Source organism: Aythya ferina (genome assembly GCF_964211825.1).
Source record: "Aythya ferina genome assembly, chromosome: 17".
Classification (NCBI taxonomy): domain Eukaryota; kingdom Metazoa; phylum Chordata; class Aves; order Anseriformes; family Anatidae; genus Aythya; species Aythya ferina.
The window spans coordinates 6,113,369-6,132,825 of record NC_140316.1 but is presented as its reverse complement, the minus strand read 5'-3'; the positions used below and the strand labels follow the sequence as shown (position 1 = coordinate 6,132,825).

Genomic DNA, 19,457 nt, shown 5'->3' with positions numbered 1-19,457 from the left:
ACTTAAGCAAAGGGCATAGGCAGTTTTAGCTTGATTGAGTTGGGGGAGGTCTAACCAAAAGTCACCTCTTCCTCCCTCCCCAACTTGGCATTTTTTCAGAGTCACATCTAGGTGAACTGTCACTGCTGGGACTTCACATGGGAGTAGCAAGCTCAGGACAACACGTGCCTCTCCAGCTGGGAGCTTAGCAGGAAAAAATGGAATTGCTTTGGAGCAGTCAGGCAATGCAAACTCCCCAGAGTTAGCACTGCCCTGGTGTAAAATGTAAAGCCAGGAAGAACTCCACGTTTGGTCAGTTCACAGCAGTGTTTGTAATTAATGTGGTGAAGAAGATAATGACAAGAGGCAAGGACAACAAAAAGGCTCATTTCTATGTAAAGTGGAGACCAGAATATTAGGACATGTTGTACCCAGGTGAAGACTGTTCCTTAAATCCAATGGACACGCAATACCTCCTTTTGTATTATACAGTAGCAATTATATATGAGAGACAAAGTGTTACTTCTGCCTGCCCATTATAGATTGGTGCAGTCCCCTTGATTACATGCACACACATGGGTGTGCATAAACTGAGTATCGGTGGCCCCAGAATCAGTGTGTGTGTCCCCAGGCACACTCACATGGTACACACACACACACACACGTGCACTCGGGGCATGGTCCCTGCAGGGTGCTGCTACCTGCCCTATTTACCTCTTGTCAAACAGATAAAGACTGGCATGGGAGAGCCCATGGGCAGCTTGGCAGCCCTCTGTACTTACTGGTTCCAAAGGTCACTGAATGCTAAAAAAATAAATATGCTCCAGTGCCAGCAGGGCACTGGTGATCGAAGATAAAAGTTCCTCTACCACCAGAGAAACGTTTTCTGGTTTGGTACCAATGTGGACAGTATTTGCTATGATTTTGCATAAGTGTTTATGAATGCTAGTGAAAAGACATGAGCAAAATATATTTTGCTTTATGCTGGCAGGGATCTGCTTCAGAGGCCAGCCTGTCTTACTCTAGCACATGCTATGTTGTTTTCATGGAAAGTGTCTGTTGTGTGCACCCGAGTGGAAAAAAAATAAGAAATTCACTGTGTTTTGGTATTATTTCTCATTCTTTTTTATATTTCAAACGTGTTGTTGGATTTTTCCTTCTTGAAAATGCCTTTCTGTTAGATTCTGACTTCACTGGTGCTGGTGTAAATCAGGAATAACTACACTGGAGCTGCTGGAATGATACAGGAGAAAGGAAGAGAAGAATCCAGCCCAGTGCCTGACATTGTTAAACAAGGTTAAAAACACTGTTGGTCAGTTCATATTCATCTTCTGTGATTAACACCGACGACAATGGGGAGCCTGGCTAGTCATTTCATGCCGTGTAATGCAAGGTGACTACAGTTCAGAGGACAAAGAACAAGAGATTGGTGGTGGGTTTTGTTTTTCCTTTTTTTTTTTTTTTTTTTTTCAAGAGCAGACAGAAAAGTGGTTATGAATGTTTGGGGCAATTTCTTTTCATTCTTTTCTGTATCAGCACCAACAGCTGAGTGAGGTTTCTTGTGGATTTCTAGATATAATACCAGTTTAGGGATTATATATGGGAATGCAAACTGTGCTTCTCACTCCTCTTTTTACTATTTGTACTGTTTTTTCCTTTAGTTTCTGTGAAGGCACGTTATCTCTGGCAATGTTCTCACACCATTTGAGCTTAAGGACAATGCATGTACAAAGCAACATACGAGAAACCCAGATAAAAATGGGAGTTGCAGGTGCTATTTTATTGCCTCTGGGCCAGACTGTCATTTACAGCAGCTTTTAGCCTGCCCTAACCAGTGATGGGTGACAGGATGGTGCAGGGACAGGGAACTATAAATATCATGGACTGGGAAAACCAAAGACACTGCAGTGGCCACCCAGTCCCACCCATGCAGCATTAACATGCCAGGGAGATCCCCAGCAGAACTCTGGGCTGAATAACAGCAAAATATTTTCATCTTTTGCTTAACTTCTGGTGACGAATTCTGAGCTTCTAAATTGTGCTGCTGGCTCCATTCCTTGATGTAAAGTTTGCAAACTGTGCAACACGTTGCCTGGTAATAGCCTACTTATCCCAAAAGTCCGCCGAAGATTGAATTTTATGTGGAGAGCAAAACAATATCTATCATCTACACTATTTGCCGAAAGATACCTATAGATTGTCAGTGGAAATGCAGCATTTCAGACATTATATTTTTCAATGGCTTTACAAACACTAGAGAAGGATACGGAGCAGGAAATTTAACAGTCATAGCTGTACAATTAGAGAAACGAAGTGGCACATCTTTGTTCCAAGTGCTTGGGCAAACATGAGCCCAAAGAAAATTCTGCAGTAGCAAAGGACCAGAAAAAGTCTGTGGTTGTGAAACAGAAGAGCAACACCGCTGCCCTTTCCATCCAGCAGAACAGATCCGCTGCACTTGCTCTCCCAGAGGCAGGAGACAAAGGATGGCTCCTGAAGGAAACCCTCGCACCTTGCTGCATACCAAGTGACTCGGTGCTCCCCCCGGGGCTGGATGAGGGGCGCGCAGAAGGAAGGGGAGCTGGAGCGGAACAGCTGGGCACTTCTGCCAGCTCCCCCCCTTCTCCTGGAGCCTCAAACAGCACGTCTGAAAGTGCTCGAGGTTTGCTTTAGGAATTGGGAACTTGCCCAGAGGCTGAGAAGCAGCGTGACGTGCCTTGGGCCACAGGAGGCCGTGTCAGAAACTGGTTGGAGCACAGGCATTTCTGCATCCCACTCCCCTGCTTAGCTGAGCAACCCACGCCTCTGCGGATCATCCAGAGGCACTCCTGCGACTGGCTTTGTGTGCACGCAGCAAGGCACAGAGGCTGTGGTGCAGGGAGCCCCATCTGCCTGCTGGGCTGCAGGGCACTGGGGCACTGCTGACTCTGGCAGGGGTGATTGACAGGATCTTTTTTTGAGGATGGCACGGAGCTTTCTGGTGCAAAAAAAGACTTGCATCCTCCTGGTATATTCTTACACACGCAGTCTAGCTATCATTCAATCTGTTATGAAACACTTGTCTTAGGATAAGATCACCGAGGAAGCTGTGGCAAGACAACCCTGACAGTTTCTGGATGCTGCAGATTTTCTTGGCACTTATCTCTTTGATTGCAGTCCTGAATATGCAACTGAAACTACATTTTCCCACTCCTCTAGAGTTACTGCAGCTTACCCGGTGAGTGTTCCCAGCCCATGAAACTTCTGTCTCCTTCATTAGCAAACTCACTCCAAAGTGCTGCTGACTGCTCTGTTCCTTATCCTCTTGTCCCAGTATCTTTGCTGGTCACAGTGGGACTGCACCAAGAAACAGGTAACTGTTGCTACATAAAGTGCTGCAAAGCTTCCTGATCCCCTTGGTTCTCTGCGGGGTAGGCAGTTGAGAACTGACTCATGGTGGCTTCAGTAAGGGCTAAAACCAAGTTTGGGACTCTTCTGATGATAATGCCGTTTGTGCGAAGCACGTCAACCTGTTTCTTGCACGAAGCATCTCACAGGAAATTGATCCTGCTGAATGCCTTCCACCTGCGTTGGAACAGAGTGTATTTATTGGCTTTGTCCTTCGTAACCACAAGTGCTGTGAGACTTGCCTAGCTGAGACACAGGGATTTCAGCAGGAGAAATCAACAGAGACAAACATAACTTAAAGAGGGCATATTGTTTTCTCTCTGCTTTGGAAATTGCTTTGTCCTAAAGGGCTGAGACTTGGTTCTCAGAACATGTGATGGTGAGCAGTAAGAGAGGTGTAGGTGACACAGCAAGGAATTTGCTGGTTTTGTTACTGTGATTGCGTGGCTGGATTTTTAGTAGTCTCAGTGGCTTTCCTGGCGCTGCGTAGAACAAAGCATGACTGGTTTGGGACAAGAGTGCTTCTAGGGGCACTGCATAACCACTTTTATGGCCATCTTAAAATTATAATAAGCATAAATACTTCACCTCTTTTATTTTTCTGCTAAAAAAAGCAAGAATAGGATAAAATCTTAAAGCAGAAAAATAACTTTTTTAATGGCTCGGTAACGTGCTAACATGTATGTATGTATATTGCTGTTTCCGCTTTTGCTGCTCTAAACAAATGGCTATATTTTGTTCTTAATTAAGAATTAAAGTGCTTAAATGCACATGTCTACAGTGGAGACCCCCAAGTGATTCCAAGATGAGGGTAAACTGTGGGTTTTCTTCAGCTAGTTGGTTGAAATTACTTACCACTTGAATAGCATCTGCAACAGCATAAGGCACGGAAGCAATTTTTCTTTTGTAAGAAGATGAAAAAGAAATAAAAAAGGAGTCAAAGAGTAAGCAGGCTGAATGGGCCATTAGCACCAAACTCTAAAGATGTAGAAGTCAAATAGGATAGAAAGGCCCCATAAATTTTTACAACTCCTTGGAGAAAAACACTGTGATTATTAAAACATGAAACCTTGCTTTTCTAAAATGCTTAAAAGATTAATATAGAAATGTCATACTGTGGCTGCTGGAGGGATTATCCTTAATGGGAATGTTAGAAGTTATTTTAATGTAAAGCAAACATAGCCACCGAAGAAAGATCAAAAGTGGAACAAATTCAAGGCTCTTAGTTTCAGGAAAATGAAGTTTGTCGAGAAACTATTCCTACTTTGTTAATTAGAAAGAGCAAATTCTCCATAAATACTGGATATATGTGACATAGAAAGTGATGACTTCATCTAATTAGTGATTACCTAATCCAATCACTAGTGCAAAAGCAAGGTCTCTCTTATGAAAAAAAAAAAAAAAAAAAATGTTCCCTTTCTGGCTTGAGAAAAAGTAAATTTTTGCTACTGCACATTTTTGTGAGGTCATGTGTGTGTGTCCGAATAGTTTTGCCGATAATCCACCAAACAGAGGCAGGGGAAGGCCGTCACATGACCGCTGCCAAATGCTCACAGAGTTTGTGGTCTTTTCGATGCAAGAGCAAATTCAGTGGCTTTTTGTTTTCTTTTCAATCCAGCATTGTTGCTTTTTGATGTAAACTCACCGCAGAGCAACATGCTGCTCTGGCCTCTGTGTAAGCCTTTGAAGTCTAAATGAAAACTTCGGTGTTGCTAACGTAGAGCAAGAAATGTAATATTTCCCTTGCAGCTCAGGATAGCACTTAATTTGTCCTTGTCTGGTCATCGCTGCAGTCAAACACCTGATCCTGCTAGACCCCCAGTTAGCAGCGTGAGACCATCAGTTCCAGAAGCAGCAATTGGTTTACAAATTGGGCTGCTGTTGACTTGTTTTTTCCACCAACGTGAGGTGCAAAACCACACTACACCATGCAGCGGTCCTAATACATTGCTGTCCTTGTTTCCATGCGAAAGGGCTGGGCTCGTGGAACACAGGTTCTTTTAATATTTATTTCTAAAAAGATCCATCATGCTAATGCTCAGCCTGAGTCGGGTGGTTTTGCAAAAAAAACTTTCCCAGAAAGTAAAAAAGTGCTAACTCATTCTAACCAGTGCGAGAGTTCACTTATTAAAATGCTTGGTATCATATATGAAGCAAGATATTGCTGGGTAATAAGAATATTTTTCTTGAAAATAATTGCAAATATTTATAGGGAAGTTTCATTTCAGCTGCCCTAATCTGTTGCATCTTCTGCTTGTCTTACTCTGAACATGGAAACAAGCTTCACTGAAACTAATACATTTTTTTCTCTGCTCACAACCGTGCAAGTAGTCAGCCCGCAGTTTTCAGTTCAGACAGGATACCACCACCATGTAGTCACAAGAAATTTTGCTTCAAGCTGGAAGTCGGTTTGTAAGACATTTGCATGGAAAAGGCAGTCTTGATAAGGAGGTACTGCAACACCTGGGATGTGCTTGGTAAGGTGAGGGCTGGGTGCAGTGGAAGGAAGGTCTTACTTGAAATAGAGGAAGTTAGTTAATTGTCAGGGTTATTAAGGTTCAACCTTTCTTACTTGACTTGGTAACAAACTGTAAGTTTACAAAACTCCAAGCAGTTTCTCTTGGAAGAAACTAATATGTATCACAGAACATAAACTGTACACTTAATGAATAAGGAGTCAGGATCTACAGAATCAAAAACTTTATTTATAACAACAGCAAAAACATCCCATTAGATTATGCTGCAGAATTTTATCTACCAGCTCTTGATAGCATTATCTTTGCTTTCTTTAAGAATTGCTTTTAAAGTACAAGAGTGTCAGTAACCAGCAGTTTTGATATCTAGCAGCTTTCTCCCTACCGTTCTGGGAAATAAGCTGTTAAGATAAAATGAAAGTGCCATAATTTCTCAATGCTTGCCAACTCAAAATGCCAAATACATTAATATTTTTGTCACCAGTCTGGTGTCACAGCGACAAAACTAATGCCATACAATTTTTGTTAACAGAGCTTGGTCTACATTGCAATCACACAAAAGAAATGTCTATGACAGAACAGTCGAGCTCTACATGAAGCAAGTGTGCACCATCCCTAAAAGAGGCAGAGGGCTGTAATTCTTGCTTCCCTGATGTTTCGGTAATTGGCAGCAGTAAGAATTAGTCTGCATGCTCTACTTCCTCATAAAATACAGGTATTCAATTACGATAACAAATGCAGAATTTGGTAAATACTGTGAATTTTACAGCCTTGTCCTGCACAACTTGTACATTCTCACACATCAGTGCTCAATTCAGAATTCACAGTTACAGCAGTAAGTTGACATAAAACTTGACCTGCCGGGTAGTAGGATCAGACCTGTAAACATCCTCCTTTCCCACTTAACTTCAGCACTCATCACTCATTAACTCCCTGCCTTCTCTCATCCTTGCACCAGATGCATTCAGTGGGGCTGAAAGCGGAGGAGGAGCTTGTAACTTCTCTGTTTCCCAAATAACTCATGTTCCTAGTTGACTTGCTAGTCAGTCGCTTGCTTAACAGAGCTGAAAACAAATTTTCTAGTTACAAGGCACCAAATGCAGAGTGACAAAGCGAGCATCCTGCACTGCTCCACTAATGAGCTTCAGGCCTGACAGAGAGCATGAGCGTGTGGGAGACAGGACAGGACGGAGAGAATAGCAATGCTGCCGAAATCAGTTCCAGCAGCAGAGCTGTATGAGTGGCAGGCATGGGGCCTGCATTTCACCCTTCTTACCTGCTTAATCCTTATACAACCTGCTGACGCTGCCAGAAAGACACGGTGCCATCTGTGCTTGTTTTTTGGTGCTTTTTTTTTTCTTTTTTCTTTTTTTTTTGATGTGAACATAAACTTGGTGGTTTTCATGTCATTTCACATAGCAAGTCAAAAGCTGTGAAATGAAAATTTCCAGTCTCTACTGAGCTGAATGTTGCAGTGTTCAGTGCATGAAAATATCTTGTAGGCCAGTACCTGTGCTTTGCTTTCGAATTATCTAACATCCATTTCTGCATCCCACCTCGACATCCCTGGCAATGACTCTTCAATGTGGAGCAAGACAAGCTGGTCTTTGTGTTGTATTTCTTCAAGTTGCCCTGGCAAACGTGCTATCACCCTAACAAATTTTGTACTCTTCATTTTTCTCTAGCGTCTTCTGATTTTCTTAGATCTTAGCAGATGCTGCTTAGTGTCAAAAGAGAGACTTCACTGTGTCTGTCCAGTATCCAGAAGCTGAGGGACTCAGATACAGTCAAGATCAGATCATGAACAGGATGGGGTACCTCAGTGGCACTGCTTCATCCTTTCCTGGCACCAGCAGTGCCACCATATAACAAAGGCTTTCAGGTCTCCTTGGAGTCTCTGGAGGTATACTGCTGTAGCCATTTGGGTAATCAGATGTAACACATACCAGAAAGTATCTTAACAGTGGAGATTGTCCAAAGCAATTGAGCTTTTGCAGCACTTACCATACAGGGAGATAAAGTTCCTAGCGTGGAAGAAGGGACTGACTCTTCCCTGCAGGTAAGTGGCTTGTGTTTCTGTTACGCTCACAGACAGTTCCTGATTCAGACGAGCAATGGCTTACAGCCAGAGCAAGGGGATGAGAATAACAACCACATACAGCACTGGCCCCTGAAATTCCCAGTCCAGTTTGTGCACTGTGCAGATCTGGCGACACATATCTTCTACTTAAAACAGTTTTACACTTGGAAAAAAAATTGCTTCTCCGTAAAAGAATTTCAATTCTGCAAGTATAGGCAGGTAAGTGGCAGTGTGCCTGTGAGGGGGAGAGGGATGCTGCTCCTCTCCTTGGGCCACCATTTCGGTTTTGGTCTGGCAGGAGCAACAAAATGGGGATCACTTGCTCCCCTTTGGACAGCACTCTGTCAGTCCATTAGATAGATGCTGGCTCTGCACCAGGCTGGATCTGAAGGAATGTTTAAAGGAATTACATGTAGGTGCAATTTCGCAGCAGTCATATACACCCTAAATACCACCTGCTTGAACTAAACCATGTGGAACGAGCATTGCTGCTTTAGAAGCGTGCACAGCTGTGGTCTGGCTGTCTGACATGCAGGAACTAGCACGGGGGTGTGCTTTAAGTGCAGGAAAAGGATTTATTCCTCCAGCAGTTTCCTGCAGGATTTGCACATAGCACCCAGCTTAGTGTCTGGTTATCAGGGTGTTCACTGGAGGAGTGCATGCAGTGAGTATGAAATGCATTTTATAAGCATCCTTCTATATTAAAGGTAGAGCACAACGTGTTTGGATGCAAGCCCAGGCACAGTCCCAAGTAAGATCTTGTTTACCCTTTTATTGCGAGCGTACTTGCAAACTGCTCTTTTCTCACATATGACCGGTTTTCAGTTTTACTTCAGGGGGCTGTAGGGCGGGTTCTGAAAACAAGGAGGTGAATCAGTGACCTCATAGCATGAAGTAACCACCAGTGACCCTGTGGAGAACATGAACACACTCAACCAGATAAAGTCAGATAGAACAGAGGAAGCTGCATGTAGATACACGGTGAGGGAGTTAGCAAGCTGTAAAATAGGGACTTGGGAAAAGCTGTCAAAAGGTAGAGGGTTCTTCATTTCCTTGGTGACACCTTGTCATCAAGAAATGAAGGGGCGCAGGAAGGAGGCTGGATAGCCCACTGGAGAAGCAAGCTGGCCCCCAGAAATGACAGTAGGAGCTTGCAGGCAGCTCCCAGACCCTGGTGCCAGCACAGCAGCAGTGCAGCAGAGCAGCAGCAGCAGAGTAGTGCAGCAGCAGAGCAGCAGCTCAGCACAGCAGCAGCAGCAAAGTAGCAGCACAGCAGCACAGCAGCAGCAACTCAGCAGAGCAGCAGCTCAGCACAGCAGCAGAGCAGCAGCTCAGCTCAGTACAGCAGCAGCAGCAAAGCAGCAGCAGCGCAGCTCAGCTCAGCACAGCAGCAGCAGCACAGCAGCAGTCTCCTGACATCTTGTGGCTCCACTGCAGAGTACAGCAGCCCCTTCCCCCACAGCCTCAGGCACGGGTGTCAGCTGGAGCTGACCTTGGCATTAACCGCAGGCACTGGAGATCCTTATATATAGCTACATTCCTCTCACAAATGCAGGGCCACTTCTTTTTCCCTCCTGTGCAAGAATGAATGGGTTTGAGTGAGCCTGCGCTTTCCCAAGTGCTTGTGTATGAGGTTTACCATGATTTACACCAAAGAGGACCCTATATTTGCATCAGACACAGATAACTCTATGTATACTGGGTCCCAGATTCTGCATCCATCATCTTCCCTTTCGCAGGTGGAATAAATCCCAGATCCAAACCCAAGTTTGCTGTCATCTTGCCCCAGCCCCACGTGCTCATTAATGCTCAGATCTGTCTGCTTTTAGCAGAGTGTGTTTGTATCTTGTCTGAAGAATCATTCACTTCTCCCAGTTGCAATGGCCCAGCTTCAATGCTAGTTATGAATGAATTGTAGGGGAAAGGACAAGAATTTTAAGTATTTAGTCAGGTGTATTTATTTTTAAAGATTACTTTTATTTTTAAATAACAAAGCTATTAAGAATGTTAAGTGTACACGCATCCACAAAGCCATGCAAGGCAGTCCTAACCTCTGTCATGTGAAAGCATTGCCTGATCTTGAAACATTCATGAAGAGTCTTTTGTCTCATCCTCTAAGTACCTGGGACTGACTCTGGACTCGCCTCAATTACTCAGTTTCAGAACTGGAAAAAAAATGAATCATAATGAATTTTTTAAGCAGAGATCAAGCTGTTTTCCTGGCCTTGGGTCCTGTTGAATCTCCTCCTGGTTCCTCATTACACCGGGCTCTTGCTCTGGCTGAAGTCACTGCAGCAGAGCAGAGGATGCTTGGAGCTGGAACTTTCAAATGCAGTGGCTGGGACTGGCGAGAGGTCAGGCTGCCATGGCAGGGGGTTTAAAGCGGGTGCAGGAGGAGGAAATGAGCTGCTTTTCTGCTATTTTGTGCAAGTCTACTTCACACGGTATTCCACAAAGTGGCAAAACACCGTGCCAAGGAAAAGACACACAGCCAGGAGCGACCATTCCTTCTCTGGCAGCCCTGCATGGAGGAGAAACTTCCACACGCGACCCTGCCCTGCCTCAGGAAGTGTGGTTCAAAGAGGGGAAGGAAATGAGATGGAAAAGGGCGGGGGGAAGGCTCGTTTACTGCTGGGGAGCTGCCTCTAGACCCATGGGGAAAGCCAGCATTAGGGCTAGGGAGAGATTACCACTGTTGACCGAGAAGCTTAGTGGGAAACACATGGGGAAAGTCATATGGTCGGTCTGTAAGAATTCATCCATGTTCCCATTCTCCTCCCATTCTCTCACAGCCTGGAAGTTGCCCTCTGAGGAGACCATGCCACGGGGACAGCAGCAGGAGGAGGAAGAGCAGACGGGCAGGAAAGCCCTTCAGGGAGCTGAAATTTTATGTTGCTCTGTGTCTATGGGAATCCCAGCAGCACTGCACCACAGGGAGGTAGGCACGCTGCTTTGTTTACCACTGCACCCTTTCTGCTTTACCGTTTGGGTACGCACATCTGCAACACGGGCTGTTAAGGGAAATTCAAGGTATTTGAAAAATCCAGCTGGCCAGTTTCAGTCTGAAGAAGTATGGAATGGATAAAGTGGCACTAAAACATGAGAGGTTTCTCCCAGTGCCCACTATTTTTCAATGCATATAGACATTTCAGTTTAAGAAATGTGCAAAAGGAGAAACTTCCATGCACTTTTGCACAATGTCTGAATTTGTCATGGTCTCAACAGAAAACAAAAAGGATTTAATAGATGCTATATTGTATTATGAAACTTACACTACATTTTTGTAAGATAAATTACCCAATTTTGTGTTACCAAAATGATGGTTGTGGTTACTGTGGCAGTGACTGCAGTATAGACATACCGTTTCCAGTTCAGCTCTATCAGTCCCTTTGTTAAAGTCTGCTGCTAGTGTACAATTGACTATTTGTGGCTTGTGGCTACTCTCTCAAGTGAAGTTATAAACTGAAAGTGATACCAAGTGTTATACAATGGGGAAACAAGTCACAAAATAGAAGATAATAAAAACCTAAAAAAATCCCCATTTAAATATATATAATTATATATAAATATGTGCATGTCTAATGCACACACAGATGCACACAGATGCATGCATTTTTGCAAATATTTACTTTAACAAAAGAAATAGCTTTTCTGAAAATAAAATAGTTCCATTGCAATATTTTGTTGCTGAAAACCAAAGTCATCTGTTTATCTTGAATGCTAAACAGGGTGAAGGCAGCTGCAATTTGAGCTTCCCTGCACTGGCCAGCTGGTAGCTTAAAGCCAGCAAACCGGGAGGGGGAGGTGAATTATCCCCACTGGTTGGTCGTAGAAGCAGTCACTGTACAGGATAGCTTTGAAATGACATGGTTTATGATTCACAGGAACTGTTGGGCTAATATTGTTATAGATTTTTTTAAGCAAGACCAAACAGTGGCTGGAGGCTCAGCACGAGGTAACCTCCATCACCATATACTCATTCAGTGCCACCTGCACAGAAACAAACACATCACTTACTTTTTCCACACTTTCCATTTGTTTCTCTCAGTTGCCTCTGAATCGCTGTAACTGTCAAGATGCTGTAAGTGGTATTCAGTTACAAACACCAGAAGTATAGGATTATGGTTAGGAACTGGAAACATCAAGAAGGTCAGGTGCAACTCCTTATAGCTCCAGAGTGTGTTCAGAGGATGCCCTGCACTTGATGTATATAAGGGAGAGAAACGTTACCTTGCTTCAGCAGCTGCTTGTGGTGAACTGGCACAATGACATGTATAGGGGGCTCATTTGAATGAGTAACAAGAAGAAAGGGAAGGGGGGGGATGTGATTTATATCCATTTCATTATTTTCAGTGACAAAACACTGCATATAAGCTGGCTCCAGCTAGGTTTCTTGAGTGAACCTAAGGCCTGGCGTGCGTGTAGCCCATGGATTACCATGTGCCATACCTGTGTGCATCGAGCCCTCACACATCAGTGCACTTTAACAGCAACATGCAACCCATTTGCCACCACTCTGAGCTGGCTGTAGTGATTTCTATACTTGTCATTTGCCTGCACCCAGATTTTATGATTTCCAAACCACAGCATAAAAGCTGTACAGCTCGTAAGCAGCCATGTGGAAAAGCAATGTTGAATATATATGCATGCACCATGTCTGGAAGCATAGCCATATTTTTCTCTGAAGAATTTGTTTAGGTTACATAAAAGAAACAGGCAGGAACCCGTGGGTTTTCATTTGGTGGTTCTCCCTCTGTTCTGCTTGGCTTCTCAGCTTTCAATAGATCCCAAGGTCAGGCTGTTATTTGTTGCTAGGCCAAAGTGGCAACCTCCCACCCTAACAATGCTACTATCTTCATATCATCTGAGCTATAGGGGCCACATTGTGATGCTTTGGCAGTGTTGCTAGGGAGGTTGCTAGGTTAGATTGATGTCACTATGTGGGTTATAAATTGCCTTTACCCTGCTGGCCCTAACTTGGCCCCATAACACAATGATCTAGTAGATGGCATCGAAGTGTTGAAATGATACATCGGAGCAGCATCTTCGGACCCTGAACTTGGCAGCAAATGCACGTTGTATCTATTCAGCAAAGGAACCTACCTGCCATCCACAGAAGAAAATAAACAATTACTTCAGATAGCACAACCAAAATAAAAATGCATCCTTTCACGTCCAGAAATTAACAAAACTCTGATGAAAAATACCCAGTTACTGACCTCCATGCATGCACTAAATACACGGCTTTCCCATAACACAGACTGTGTGCCCTCTGCATGCCCTGCTGTTGAGAAAAGGAAAGAAGTTTTATAAAGACAAAAGTGATAGCAAAGAAAACAAGGTAGAGAATTTCCCAGCTTTGAGTAGTACATGTCACAGTCTCAACTCAACTAAAATATCCCACCAACGCCTTTATTATCACACCTGTTTATTCTAGCACAAAAGTGCCATAGCACATAGTCAAATTATTTGCATGTTTCTGGTTTATGTCCTCAAGGGACATTTTAATCATGACTGTTGCAGAAAATAATAATGGCTAAAGAATCACTTAAATGATTTCTCAATATAATAATATATCAAAATTTAGAAATACTCTGTTGCGTAGAATATTGATGCTCTTGTGTGTGTGTATGTGTGTGTGTGCATTTCATTTCTTTCGAAAAGGAATAAATAAAAATAGATAAACATGCATGCCCTTCAGAGCTGTTCTGGTTTAATAAGTAACTGCATCATTAGACAGGCTTTTCTTTATGCATTATGTCTTGATATGCAGGGCTTTAGCTGCACACCTCTCATTAGTGCTAATGAAATTTATTTGGCTAAATCCCCATGCATTGTGTTGAACGTACACCTTACTATACTTGTAATTATTTTTTAAAGACTGCCTTCATTTCAAGGCAGACCAGAACACAGCTCCTACAGTGCCATGTGAGTCCATAGGGTGTATACATATTTATAAATGTTTTAAAAATGCATATTATATTTCGCCCACAGAGCATAACATCTCTGCTGGCTGGAAACACGTATTAAAGAAGGTAACAAAAATCCAGAGGAAATGTCTTTGAAAAAATAGTTAATACACATGGGCTACAGCTGCCTTTTAAAGATTAATTTCTTGGCCATTTACAATGTGTTTTTTATTATCAAAAGCCAATGGACCATATTACAGAAAATCTTGCTTTGTAAATGCTTTTTGCGCTTCTTGGGACTGATTCTGTTGCACAAAATTCAGTGATTTTCCCTCCAGACTTACACCATCACAAGCTCAAAACTGGACTTAAATCATCACAGGGTTACTTCTTGTCCTTCTTAGTTGTCACTGTAGTAAGCAGTGTTCCCTGTACATGTGTCAGTGCTGTTGAAAGGAGGTAAAAGACAGAGATCTGAACCTTTGTTTAAAATGTGGCTTGCAATGCTGCAAACGTGAGCATAACTTTGCAAAGGTAAATCATATTCATGGGTGTAGGTATTTGCATAAATTAAATATGTAAAATAGTTTACAGAGCTGGAATCATACTTTTAAAATGTGGTCTTACTGAAGATGTACTAGTTCTGACTGGATTGTTTATGATCCCTTTTGGTTGTTGATTTCCTCTAACATTTGAAAATAGACTAAAGTCTGCCCTGGCAAAACATATATCTTCTTATTCCTTCTCCTTGCCTTCCCCTGTTTTTTTCCTCAGGACATACGGAGGTTTGTTTAGCGCCATGTAATCTGCTGTTTCTGTATGGGGCTGGATAAAACCCCAAAGTACATACCTCTGTGAACACAGCAAATCCTGGCCTGTCTCCCTTTCAGCCTGTAAACAGCAAAACTTCCGATAGACAAAGGATTTGCAGAGCCCATGCATGAGCTCTAGACTTCCCCATAGCCAAATCCAGATCTTTTCAAGGCTTTTCTTTAAACCCTAAAAAACAAGGGGGGAAGCGGAGGGAGAGAGAGAAGCTAGCTGCTATTAAACCCCGCCAAGCAGTAGCTAGGGAAGACGGAAGAAACTGCAGGCTCAGAGCTGTATTAAGGACGATAAATTGCTGTTACTTCTTTGCAAGCCATGAGAGGATGGAGAATCTACCAGGGTGGATCCCAGTCACGGGTACAAGTTCCTTTCCCAATCCAGAGGCTTGTCCTCTGAGACCTTGGGCACATCATTTAACCTCGCTCCGTATCGCTGTTCGGTCTCTGAAATGAAAATAAACGGCAGTAATGCACCAGAAAAGCTAAATGTGCTGGTGATTATGGGCAACTCAAATGAGGATGAAGGTGAGATAAATATTTTAGACAGGTGAAAATAATCCTTCCTCAACTCCTGTGAAACCCTCATACATTAAACTCAGCTTCTCAGTACAAGAGACAGGATGTATCCCTCAGTAAAGGGACTGGCTTGCTTTTCAGTTACTGCAGTCTAATTAGGTGACTTTTTTGGGGGGGGACTTGTCTTCTTGTTCCAGCGGTACCTCTCAAAGTGATGTTTCTGCATTTGCAACCCTGGCATGCAGCGTTCCAAGGTGACTTAATTCAGCAGAGGATTCACACGCTGACTGGAGCCATTGGTGTACATCTTTGTCTGCTGATACGGTGTCTGCACTAACATGGAAATTTTCATTTCTTGGAAAGTGTTAAAATCTAATACATAAATGTTGATTATTTTTTTTTAATGTGCTCCTGGGGCTTTTTCATCTACGCCAGAATTAAGTGCAAAGGGAATTTTTACAGCCGACTTGTAAATTCCTGACAAGAGGAGTTTATAATAGAAGTGTTGACATAACCTTAACTACAGTGACAACCGAAGCTGGTTTGTTAGGAAAGCAGCAAATAATTTTCTTGCAGGAAGGCAGGAGTTGGGCATAGAAGGTGAGGCAGCTAAATTTTTTTTTCCCTGAGAATCCCTGGAGGCTATTGTGTGAGACAGCACGTGAAATGAAGCTGAAGCAAATCGCATAGCAGGCAGAGGAAGAAACACTCTGGAATTCGCTCATTTTCATGAAGGAGAAGGTGCAGTTATCCTCTTATAATTTTTTTTACAAGCTGCGTTTCTCCCCTCAGAGGTAATCACGAGGGTCTGACAGCAAGTCGGTGCCTGCTTTTGGCCTTCCAGCTGGCTCTTACTTCGTTCTTTGTCCTGCAGCAGTCAGGAGTGAACTCTGGTGCCTCAGCTCCATGCCTGCACCAGGAGCAGGAACCAGCCCTTTGTTTGCAATCTGTCTGTGTCTCTTACAAGCAATAATTTTTTTAAATGCCACTAAATCAGATTTATTTCCTTGAGTCGCCCACAAGAATTCAAAACCTAAGAACTTAAACACCCAGCAATAGATGGACAAGCTTTTGTGTTGGAGGCTGAGCCGTGACCCGAGCTCCTGGTCCAACAGACATTTCTGTCACTTACAGGAGAACTGAGCCTATGGAGAGACAGAGGTGGGTTTGGCTGAAACCTGAAGCAAAGGAGCCCGTGTAGAACTGATTTTAGTGCCTTTATTTCCCAAAGTCGGGGGTTTGTGTCATACCCATCACTTCCCTCCTGTGAGTGAGGGCAAGAAAAGTTTTTCATCTCTTCTTGCAGGCGTTAAATCGGGAGGGCAGAAGAGAGATTGTGCCCGTGTTCGCCATCCTGCAGCACAACCTGCACCGGGCCGGGCTGTGGCGTTGCTCAGAAGCGGTTCAGAAGTCAGCGCTTGCTTCCACCCCCTGTCCCACAGCCATCTGCCAGCTCCTGCCCTCCCTGATTCTTTGCGATTACCTTCTAAACAGTGGCCTATCTCACAAAACATTTGACTAAGTCTTCCTTACATCTTCGTTGCAATTTTGCATGCGGAGAAGCAGTTAGCTCCCCGGAAAGCAGCAGGAAGATTTACTGTGAGCTGGCACACTCCGGAGCCGTGAGAGGTGCTGGGAAGAAGGTGTGAATGCCCGGCTGCCTCCCTGCCCTGTCTGTCTGACCCCAGCCAGTTTGGCAAAACCCTGAAGTAACTTTCCTGGAAACGTGGAAGGTCCAGGGACAGAATATTCAGCATAGAGTAAATAAAATATGATACTGAAAGCAGAGAAAAGGACAGCTCTGAAAATGGGAAAGCCAGAGCTAAATCCCTCAGTATTTCCTAATTATTTATGGGTGGCTATGGCCCACGGAGCTTGCAATCAAAATGCACGAGCTATTGCTGAGAGACAGAGCAACCCAAGCAGAGGGTGACCGAGCAGCCCTGCTGAATGCTTTCTGTGAGCAGTGATGGATTTGTAACCCCCCTTTGCGCTATGGCAGGGGTGAAAGGGCAACGGGAGCTGGTCTGGCAGGATGGCAGAGAGAAGGGAAGATAGACCAGCAACAACAAGATAGCACAAAGGTGTGAAGGGGAGCAAAAACTGCTGACGCCTCATTTGCACTCTCCCCATTAAAACAAGATTTTTTATCCTTCCCTATATCCTGGCTTTATTTCTAATAAATACTGAAATATAATCCCCAGCTCTCAGGCACTGCCAGCAAACCTGGCAGAAATACTGCGGCTGGAGCCACGGCTGTGAGCTGGAGGACACGGAAAGCTGTCACTTTTTCCCCTGGCAAACCAAACACACAGCAGAGGAGCAATGTGCCAACGAATGTCTCTGCTTTTTTTCCCAGAAAGCTCGTTTTCTGTCAGGATTTCCTCCCTTGCTGAATGCCCCTGCATGAATAGAAAGCAAGCTGGCTGGTCTTCGCATCACAAGAGCAGGACCCCAACGCAGGTTTGCCGCAGCCGCCCAAGACATCTCCTGGCTCTTGTTTAGGACTGCCCTCTGCTGGGTTCCCAAACGGAGCTGGGGCCGGCCTGGGACCCGAGGCAAATGTATGGGTCAGCAATACGCTGAGTTTCTGCAGGGCTGGGGTCTTGTGTGCTGTGTGTGCGGGAGGTGGCTGCACGGCGGGCTGAGTGCCTTTGTGCTGCGCGCACCCGTGTGCTTTCTGCGGAGCTGTTAATGGAGCTGGCATTTGGCTGCGTGCTCTTATCTCGCTGCACTTCAGAATGGAGTAATATCCTCGCTCGGATTCAAGGCTGAGGGATGTGTCTTGGTGGTATTTATATACATTTAGCTCCAGGTCCCTGCCTCTCACAAGAGCATATGGTATGTAGAGTAGTCTTGGAGCAAAAATGAAATGACACAAGGAGCAGAGGCTACCGGAGAGAAGTAGTAGGGCTGCATTTACCATCCCCTGCTCCTAAGTGAGAGTTGTGATACAAAACATTGTCTGCAACAAATTGGCAACATCTGGCACTGCTGTGTTTTGGCCTGTGCTTACAGGACTATTGGGACTGGTTTCTCCAAATATTCTGTTAAATTTTGGAAGGGACTGCCTCTATAGGCAGCTGCTGTGGTCTGCAGCAGTTGTCTCAGGATACCGAGCTGATATCTAATGTTGTTTCTCAGGAGTATTTTCCTTTTTCTATGTCCTTTCAAGCTTCTTAATTTCACTTTTTCTAAAACTGTCTTTCATAGCAAGCTGGTGAGGCAGCAGTGTGTGGAGGAAGGCAAAGCCTTGGGTGGCAGCTCTGGGTTTCCCAGCGGATGCTGAGGCATCCCCTTGCTAGAGGTTTTCAAGAACAGATTCAGACTCAAAAACTCTTCACACAGGAAAATGAGATAAACTTCACAGAGGAAAATGAGATAAACTCGAATGAAACTCAGAGTGGGATGGACAACCTCACTTCTTCTTCCAGATCTTTGTTACAGGAAATTTTTATGGCAAAAACTTTCATATTCTGTCCAGACACTCACTTTCATGAAATGTAGGAACTTACTATCTTTGAAACGGTTCTCCTCGAAACTTGTCATCCATTGCGAACATTACTGGGACAAGGAACAGGCAGACAACAAGACTGCAGAAGCCTCATTTTCTGTGGAAGGCGGATCCTGAGGGGTCACTGCAGGTTCGATTTAAATAGGGAAGGGAACTCTGCAGTCTCATGGCCATAGGTGTCACACATGCCCTGGCATTTAACACCTGCTGCTGGCAGGCCGGAGGGTGTCTGAAACATTCCTGGCCTTTTCTGGCCATTCTGTGTTAAATTTTCCTCTGAGAGCTTTCACAGACTCCCGTTTATGCTCTGCTTTATGGCAAAGCCAGCACAGTCTGGGTTCCCTTCTTCAGACTATTTGATCTTCCCACAAGTACAACCTGTCTCCAGTTCTTCTCCCCACCTCTGCACATGTGCTCCCTTCTGCTGTGCCTCCAGAAGCTGTTTGGAAGGAAGCGATGGGAGCAGCTTTCCTATGAGGCCTGGAAAGTGTGCAAGAGATGCGTGGCCGTGTGAAGAGACAGGTATGAGAACGAAACTGGAAGGAGGCTGAAGGAATTTTAAAGGAATTCCTAAAAAACATTGTTTGCAAATTCAACATTTGACTGGTAGGCTCAGGTGCTGAGGTTTGCAGAGATTGTATCTCCCTGGGGGACCGATCTGACAGCTGAGCAGATCCGTCGGAGGCCAGGCTCTCTGGTTATGCAGTGGAAAACCAGAAGTCTGGTTTCTGCGCAGACGTGATCACTAATTCCTTTTTTGACTCTTGGCAA

The 19,457-nt window shown here is 44.2% G+C and overlaps 1 protein-coding gene across 2 annotated transcripts in view; it reads left to right on the top strand.

Moving 5' to 3' along the window:
• UBE2L3 (ubiquitin conjugating enzyme E2 L3) overlaps positions 1–19,457 on the top strand; it is a 243,152-nt gene that overhangs the window by 182,165 nt on the left and 41,530 nt on the right. The window contains exon 8 of one of the 2 annotated variants that reach the window (XM_084491615.1): positions 10,713–10,858. The gene's annotated coding sequence lies outside the window, so the exon portion shown is untranslated. Of the gene's footprint in view, positions 1–10,606; positions 10,859–19,457 lie in introns of those variants that run through there. The other variant, XM_084491616.1, reaches the window with a different exon arrangement.